At 35.4% G+C, this 7,852-nt stretch overlaps 1 pseudogene; it reads right to left on the bottom strand.

Annotated features, from left to right (window-relative positions):
* Positions 1-1,008: 1,008 nt before the first annotated feature.
* LOC120143456 lies at positions 1,009-6,522 on the bottom strand (annotated as a pseudogene).
* Positions 6,523-7,852: the final 1,330 nt, after the last annotated feature.

The raw sequence follows: 7,852 nt of genomic DNA, 5'->3' as shown, positions 1-7,852 counted from the left end.
GTTGATAAATGATAAATCCAATTATTTTATGTAAAATAAACAATTATATATATTTTTATTATTTGTTTTTGTATTTTTGTGGGGTTTATATTGAGAAGTCAACCATGGTGGGTTTGACACTTTAGTTATTTTTTAATGTTTATGTAAAAGAATTTCAACATTCCACCAAAATATTTTATCTGCCATAATAATTTAATTAAAAACTAGTCGGAAATTTTGTTATATCTTTGATTCTTGGAGCAATAAAGGAAGAATAATTTCATGAACTAATTTAACTCAATAGTTAAAAGAAATATTATTGTTACTAGAGGTTATAGGTTCGAACATCAACGACTGCAACAAGATGATTGAGCGTTAAACGTTTATTTATATTATTGTAGTATTAGATAGATATAACAATAATAACAACTAATCACTAAGTCTATAAAAAAACTAAAATATTATTATTCATAAAAAAGTGGTTATACTTTCACAAATAAATTACATATATAATCGCTTAATTATAAAATTATTAGAATTATTTTAATTTTATTAATTAAATTATTTAATTATTTGAATAATATCAATCACATTATTTATCAAGAGCTGCTATAATAATTAATAAAATACTATAATTTATATATTTTCTTATTCTTTATTTAATTCGATATGTTATCAATTATACGTTTCACAATCTAATTAAATAATTAAATTTAATATATTAAATTAAAATTAAATTGATAAATATTTAAAAATATAAATTAAATATATAAATGATATAAAATTAAAAATAATTAATAATCAAATCACAATCACCAATAAGTAAGATGACCCTATTTTCAATTATTCAAGCTTTTTTATCTTTTTCATCTTTTATTTGGCAAGCTTTTTTATTTTACAAATACTACTAATAGTATAATTTTCATTTTTTTTAATATTTATTTTATATAATAATGATAGATTCTTTTAATTCCATGAAAACGTCAAAACATCTCGAAATTTGAATCGGAAAGCAACTCGACCTTAATACATGAAAACGTCAAAATATCTCGAAATTTGAATCGGAAAGCAACTCGACCTTAATACATGTTTCAGGATCAGACCGATAAGGAACAGCATACTATTCGCCGAACTTTTCGTATATTACATTCATTCAATAACGTGTATCTGACTCTTTGCGAAACCAGTGGTCTGAATTTTGTGGTATGTACATGGATTACACCACCAGCTTCCTCCTTTTTTCCGGCGGTTGCCAGAAGATTAATCACCGGTTGCCGGATACTCTTCAGGGTTTCATATCCCCTCGAAAAGAACTCGGTTCTCCAGAAGATCTGTTAGAACACTTCTCATTTTATCAAGTGAAATGGGTTTCAATATAAGACCATCCATGCCGATCCTCATGCAGTTCTCCTTCGTCAGCTTGTCTGTATTTCCGGTGAGCGCCACTATTAACGGCCTTTCATTGCGTTTTGCTAATTTCTCGTGTATTCTGCCGGTGATTCTGTGACCATCTGTACCGGGAACACTAATGTCCACGAAAACAACCTTGTGTTCATGAGAAACCAACCGCAAACACTCGTCCCTCGAGCCAACTGTTGTCGCGTCACACCCTAAATGCATAAGAAGCTCCTTGGTTACCGTCCTGCTAACCCTGCATTACCCCATAAAAGATTTCAATGTTCTTTCAAATCAAAGGAAAAGCTGGAAAAAGAGTTGCTTGCCAATCCCCGAACTACAATATGCAAGTGTTCATAAAACCCGATCGAAGAATATTGCAGGAAAAATGTTAAACTTCACCGATTTTAATCACAAACTAGACATTCATGATAAACTGGACGGATAATTTCATACGTTTTCCAGCTCGTTCTCTCGCAAAGAAACATGTAACGAAAATGACCCCATAAAATACATTAAACGGATTTGTAAGCTAACGAAGTACGAAACAAGACTATCAGACAGATTTTATTGTTTTATGACCCATGACCCGAGATATGGTTTAGGAAATTAATTAATCAAGGATTAAATTGAATGTAATAGAACTGACCCGTTTTCATCCATAACCAGAACTTTAAGCCCCGGAAAAGCTGTATGCCCGTGATTAATTGGCATCTTCAACATGTATGGAAGTTTATATTCGTTCATGTGTTCCGGGATCCCAAGTTTTACAACGAAGATAGCAGTACATCCCTTACCAAGACCTTCGCTCTCTATCCAAATATGTCCCTCCATCAGATTTACAAACCTGATTATATCATTATTTGTAGAAAATCAGAAAGATGGCTAAAAGTTCATAACACCTACATGTTAAACCGGTATATTGGTTTTGTCAAAAGCGGTACAAGGGGAAAAACGTACCTCTTACAAATAGCAAGGCCTAGTCCGCTGCCACCTGAATTTCGTGTTGCTGTTGATTGATTTTGTGCAAACTTGGCACCGGGAGAAATTCCGGGGTTCGAGAATCTCTCAGCGTTTCTGGTTTTGCAACAAAAGCAGTGATTGCTATGCTGCCTTCCTTTGAAAATTTCACAGCATTACCAACAACGTTCAAAATTGTTTGCATCAAGCGCTTCTCATCACCAATGACATATTCCGGCAAGTCCGGAGCCAAACTTAATGAAACATGAAGCTTTTTAACAGATGCAATCGGCTTGATCAACTTTAGGACCTATGACGAAATGAACGTGCATTGTTAATTTGAAAAACGCTCATCGGTACTCTAGAAATTTCTAAAAGCATCAAAAGAAATGAAATTCTACCTCTCTGAATACAGCGTAAAGATTAAAAGTCCCAAGGTCTAGTTGAAGACTACCATCTTCAAGCCTTGAAAGATCCAGTACATCATTTATTAGAGTTGCAAGAAGGTTACTACTCTTGAGAATAGTTTCAACCATCAGATGCTGTTCAGGTTTCAACTCGGTTTCCTGCAGCAACGAAGACAAAGCGATAATTGCATGCATTGGGGTCCTCATCTCATGATTCATAACAGCCAAGAAGTCGTTTCGAGCACGGATTGCTGTCTCGGCTTCTCTTCTGGCATGATCAAGAGCAACATTCTGCTCCATAAGAAGATTCCTTGCCCTCATCGACTCTTCTAAGATTGCAGCGTGTGAAAGAGCAATTGCCACCTGAGTTCATTACACAGATTTACAAAATAATTTGCTTTAACTAACATTGATATCCGCAACATAAGAAGTAATCCAAGAGGGATGAAGTTATCTACAGCAACTAGCCATGAGAGAACAACAGAAGGCAGCAACAAGAGATAGGAGAGAATGGAGGGAGCTCCCAAATGAAGAAAAATATGTAGCAAGAATCCTGATTTTGAATTACAAAACTAAATCTAAAATCCAATGATCACAATAATGTTTGTATTTATTGTTGCAGCAAATGTTACTCAAACTTGGTTGTCAGTATTTAATATGAGTATGTTATTAACACAAATATGATAAATTTTTCCCACGTTCTTCCTAGTCTTTGGAGGGAGCTCGCAAACAGAGAAAATATGTAGCAAGAGTCCCGATTTTTAATTACAAAACTAAATCTAAAATCCAATAATCACAATAATGTATGTATTTATTGTAGTAGAAAATGTTACTCAAACTTGGTTGTGAGTATTGAATATGAGTATGTGATTTACACAAATATGATAAATTTTCCCAAGTTTTTCCATGTCTTTGGAGGGTCATTAGCATATATCCATGTTCGAATATTGATCGGACATGATTACTCAATTAAAGAAGAGTCAAAAGCTCTCCAATTTCCATAAATAACTTGAAGGCGTCAATATCGAAGAATTAATAGCAAATTATACATATTAGCCTAACAAAATAAGTCGACTACAAAATATTCTTGTAACTACTCAAGTAGCTATTTATCAATAGCTCAAATCAATTACTATAGGCCATCGAAATATGTATTTATATACAAAAATGACATTGCGATACTATTATTGTACATGCACAAACAATGTATGTATTTAAGAAACATAAAATATTAGAAATGTTTACTGGACAATGAAGTATTTAAAAACATAAAAGATAGGAAAGGGCAGTAGGAAATAATTAACACATGGTGAAGAAGCAAAACAAGGCAATTTTTACCTGATCAGCAACCGCTTCAACGAGCTCCAACTCGTGAACATGCCATTGCCTTGCACTATATGAAGGGAGCATCAAAACCATCAAAGCATATCTTTTCGTTGAAAGTTCAGGCCAATCATTTATATGAAAATTCGAAAGATGCAGGAGTGGGACACGAACAGCAACAACCTCTCCAGGCAGGTACTTCCCTGCAGGCCGTAGTCTTGCCACTGGACAATTTGGGGGGATTTTTACGGTACTCAATTAAAGAAGAGTCAAAAGCTCTCCAATTTCCATAAATAACTTGAAGGCGTCAATATCGAAGAATTAATAGCAAATTATACATATTAGCCTAACAAAATAAGTCGACTACAAAATATTCTTGTAACTACTCAAGTAGCCATTTATCAATAGCTCAAATCAATTACTATAGGCCATCGAAATATGTATTTATATACAGAAATGACATTGTGATACTATTATTGTACATGCACAAACAATGTATGTATTTAAGAAACATAAAATATTAGAAATGTTTACTGGACAATGAAGTATTTAAAAACATAAAAGATAGGAAAGGGCAGTAGGAAATAATTAACACATGGTTAAGAAGCAAAACAAGGCAATTTTTACCTGATCAGCAACCGCTTCAACGAGCTCCAACTCGTGAACATGCCATTGCCTTGCACTATCTGAAGGGAGCATCAAAACCATCAAAGCATATCTTTTCGTTGAAAGTTCAGGTCAATCATTTATATGAAAATTCGAAAGATGCAGGAGTGGGACACGAACAGCAACAACCTCTCCAGGCAGGCATTTCCCTGCAGGCCGTAGTCTTGCCACTGGACAATTTGGGGGGATTTTTACGGCATGACTGGTATTAAAAACTTGATTGATCACTGGATGATGGATCGGAACAGTATAACCAACTGGATTCTGTTGACGAAGGGTGTAGGAAAGTTGCAGCTCTAACCCGGTACGAGTTGGCATCCACAACGCACATTCTTCCAAAGACAAAGTTCAACCCAATTCAATAAGCGTAGTTCTTAGTATTGTATGTCTGTCCAAAGTACTTTGGATCTCGTGTGTAAGCATCCGAACATGTCGACCTGTTTCCTCTTGTGTACGAATCAAACTCATTTCTCTATCAAGTTCGGCGGCCTTATTCTTTAAAAACAATTCTCTTGTTTTTACACTCAACAGATCTGGTATAATATGTACAAGCATCAAGGCCGTTACACAAGACACCAGAGCTGTCAAAACCTTTGCAGTGGTCATTACCGACGCCACAGTTCTTGAGTGCGGTGTAAAAGTTCACAAGTTAATAAGACGAGTTGCACCACAAAGTACAATAAAGGCACCAAACTGCACGAGGACCCATCTATAAGGAAACACAGCAGATTTCTTGACGAAGTATATAAGCTCTAAGGGGATTGAGAAATAAGCAAGTGCGACGAAGAAATCAGAAATATATTGATATTTCATCAACAGGTCATCCGGAGGCAATTGCGGCTCAAAACAGTTGCACCCCATCCGACTGAGTCACCTAAGCTCTAGCTTCTTCTTCTAAACCTGAAGGGGAAAGCAGTAGATTATAAACATATTTAAAAATCCGCTCAGTTAAAAAGGCAAGATTTATTGGTTTAGGGTTTGATTTTACCCCAAAACAATGATGCATTAACGCTAATGATAATATTTCTTAGATTCAATCATAAGCACACCGAATGGAACAAGATAAAAATTACAACTATATACTATTTTTAGTATCGACCGCAACCCTAAGATGATATAATCCCACCCACTTACTTGCTTACCAAACACAGCCTTATGCATAAACAAGAAAGAAATTAAAATTAAGCAAAACAGTCAAAGTTTGAGTTGAGCAAGAGGATAGCTTAAACCTAAGAAATCAGATAGAGAAGAAATGCCAGAAAACAGTAAATTAAAAATAAATAAAAAAGAACTTACCCAAACAAAACAATCAAGCTAGCAAAATTTCTAGCTGGATCATCAAAATAGATTTCACAAACAAGCTGCCCACAGCACAAAAATCAGATGTCCAAAACAATTGTAATTTTAAAAAATCAAAAGAGCTAGAAAATCAAGGAACGGGAAAACAAATATAAAAGAAAATTTAAGAACAAATCACCTAGCTGGGTTTTCTTTTGGCAGTTTAATTGCAAAGTCTTCCCTTTCATACAACCTTTGACGTTCTGCGTTCAAGGGATATTTTTTCCCGCTGCAATATAGGGAATGGAAAGTAGGCACGAGAAACAAATATGCGGCTTATGATGCTGTTACCGATCTGTGACTTGTAGTAACGGACGGTTTAATCAAGGCCGTTGCAGGTTATCAGTTCGTGATGGTGGTGGGATTCTCTCCGGCGCCACAAAGTGTGGTGTGGAGCAAGTTGATCGTCACAGAGGTGTAGCTTTATCAATCTTAGCTAGAGTAATCCGACATGGATGACAGCTTGTGTTTCTTCATCTTACCCCCTTCTAAGTGTCAATATCAAGACAAACCAGGTAATTGGCTGGGAAAAGATGAGAAAGTAAAAGTCTTCTATTAATGTAAATTATTAATTTAATTTCTATAATCTAATTTGAGTATTTTTTTTTAACAACATGAAAATTTTAAAATAATATTTAATTGAAATTTGAAGATTTAATTGTGTTATTGGTGAAAATTTGGGGATTAAATTGAAAGATTTTTTAAATTTGTAACTTGTTTTAGAGTTAAAGAAAATTCAGAGACCAAACCCTGAATTTATCCAAAAAAAAATTGGTAATGTTGGGCATTATATACGGCAATTGGTTTCTGATTTCAGAAACCAATTGCTCATATATTCTCCCAAATTTCCCTCTCTCAACCTCAACTTCCGACGACGATTCCGACGCCGTCCGAATTTCGATCGTCATTTTGAAACTATCATTGTGTTCGTTATCGAGTCAGGAACAAATCCCTTAAGTTAATTGAAGTGAAACGCTGCCAAACGCCGTGAATTTCAAGTCAAAGCATCGACGTTTTTTTTAGCACAACCGCCTAGAAAATCCTAAATTCATCGCCGATCGTCGCTCCGTTTTCGACACCTCCCCGTACCATCGTGTTCCTTGTGCCGTTCCGAGTCCAACGGTGTCCTCCTTTTCTCCGGCGACGGCGGCGCGTGTGGTGGTAAAGCGGTCAAAGTTTTCGATTTGTTGGAATCGAGCTCTCCGCCGTTCAAAAATTTGAACCGAGCTTTGTAAGTATCTCGAAATCACTCAAAATAATTTTTAGGAATTTTTTCATGATTTTTAGGACGCCGGAAGACGTCTCACGAGCCCCCACGCGCCGTCACGCGCGTGGGGAAGGCAGAAATGACCGGTTCAACCGGTTTTTCAAAGGGTTTGACCGGTTTTGACCCGACCGTTAACCGTTGACCGGGTGATATTTTGAGAATTAATTCGAAATAGATGCTATTTTGCGAATTAATTCAAAAAGGTGATATTTTGGGAATTTATTCGAAAAGTGCTATTTTGGGAATTTAATTCGAAAAGGTGTTAGTTTGGTAATTATTTTTAAAATTGTGTTATTTCTGTAAAATGATTGACAGTTTGTTGACCACCTTTGACCAGAACTTTGACCGGCTTTGACCGGCTATTAAATAGCCGTTAATCTTTTACGAGAATACTTATCCTGACATTTTTCGACGTTCCGAATCCGTTTTTAGGGTCGGTTTCACAAAATTCAAAACCAAAAGTCTCTGAATCGTCAGTCAAACCCGTTGACTTTGATTTTGACCAATAATTCAAATT

The sequence above is a fragment of the Hibiscus syriacus genome, unplaced genomic scaffold, assembly GCF_006381635.1.
Source record: "Hibiscus syriacus cultivar Baekdansim isolate YM2019G1 unplaced genomic scaffold, ASM638163v2 tig00110847_pilon, whole genome shotgun sequence".
Lineage (NCBI taxonomy): Eukaryota > Viridiplantae > Streptophyta > Magnoliopsida > Malvales > Malvaceae > Hibiscus > Hibiscus syriacus.
This window is presented reverse-complemented; position numbering and strand designations above follow the sequence as displayed.